This window comes from Mus caroli, chromosome 9, assembly GCF_900094665.2.
Source record: "Mus caroli chromosome 9, CAROLI_EIJ_v1.1, whole genome shotgun sequence".
Taxonomy (NCBI): Eukaryota; Metazoa; Chordata; class Mammalia; order Rodentia; family Muridae; genus Mus; species Mus caroli.
In genome coordinates, this window is record NC_034578.1 from 88686144 (window position 1) to 88687992 (window position 1849).

Sequence of the window (1849 nt, forward strand, 5' to 3'; positions counted from 1 at the left end):
AAAGGAAAGGAAAGGAAAGGAAAGGAAAGGAAAGGAAAGGAAAGGAAAGGAAAGGAAAGGAAAGGAAAGGAATAGAGAAAGAAAATATATCTTCTTTTCAAACAAGCTTCATGCTCAGCAATCATCAACACACATGGAGGCCCATGCCCTGCTGGCTCTGTTCTAGAGGGTGGGAAACATATCATGCCATCCTTTCCATGACTATACAGGACTTGGCAGGCAAGCTTACATTCTAATATATTCCTTACCTATGTGCCTCCCACCTAGATGTGATCAAACACTTCTGATGTAGTTAGTTCAACCAAACTTAGTTAAGGGAGTGAAAACATGTGGCTTGTTATTTCCCAAGAAGCACAGCTTCCAGTATTGCAGGAAGTTACCATGTCTTTGGGTAAGTGGGGCTTACAGATTCACTTTGGCACTTACATTGTCTCCCTGGGAAGGAATCTTCACTATAAACCACAATGGCACCTTGGTCCTCAACTTTCATTTTATAAAACAATGAGAAACAGCTTTTAGTTATGTAAACCATCAAGTCTGTGGATTCTCCTGTTTCCCTAGCAAGCATGTAGCTTTGTTTGGTGTTCATCAACTCTTCCATCTCCCTTAAGTAACTCTCAGGCCACTGTGATTCTCTTCAATGATAAACCTTTCCTCTGTGTATTTGTCTAGGTTGTTGGTATTTAAAGATTTACTAAAATTTTCTTAATTTGTACATGCGATAAACAAAGAATGATTGATTAGCAACTTTAGGGGTGGATAGTATAGGCCTCAAAATTATTTAAAGGAAGGTGTGGTTTGAACCAAGTTCCTAAGTAATGGTAGAAATGCAGAATAAATATACTCAAAATAGCAGAGGCAGGGAAATCTTTGGAGGTAGGGAAGGTCTTTCTTGCTTTAATGCCTCCAGCAAACCATTTAACATTTCTAAGCATCAAACGTTTTACCTGTGAAGGAAACTCACTTTAATATTTCAGTTCCACATACTTAATTAACAAAACTGTCAAATAATAAAATTATTAAGGATAGTATAAAAATTCAAAACTNTTCTCATATAGTTTAGGACAAAATGAACAAAGGAAAATAGTATGATACTGCTGGGTATGTAGGCAAACAACAATGGGGCCAATATTTCAAGACTCACATGCTGTTGAGTTCATTCTAGAGATGTTAAGGAAGACCTGGAGTAGTAAAGAAGATGGCATTGTTTTATAATTAAGCACCAGTTGTGGGGAAATATTTTAATGCATGGGGAAANTAAAAATTTGGACTGGCAGTGTCTTCTAATACTTAAGAGCNAAGTAATGNTGGCTTTAGGATAATNGGAGGAATATTTTNAAAATTAGAAATGTCATAAGGAAATNAATATAGATTCTCTGGTGATGAGTGAGTGTTCAAACTCAAGTATGATTATGAGCTTTTGAGCCCACCCAGTATTAAAGCGAGCAACTGGTAAGTGGTAGTGCAGAAATTGGCTGTGTTATTTTGTTTCAAGTTATTATGCATATGCTGGTGTTCATGTGTGCTTATGTGTGTGTACATGTGTGTGTGTATGGTGTGGTGTGTATATATGTGCGTATATGCACGTACGTGCAGTGTGGGGTAGAGGTGGTATGATGTGGTGTGTGTGTGTTTTGTAATATGAAAGAGATAACTTATCTTTGTCAAAGCCATTTATACCTGAGAGTTAACTGTGACTCTTTCTGACAGCATGTATTTACATGTGATTGGTAACAGAAAATGGAAAAAAATCAGAGCTTTGAGGATTGAAATGACAGAGAAGTAAAATACAGGTTATATGCTCACAATATCTAGATTTTAAATTTGTAATTTAATTTAAACATCGATA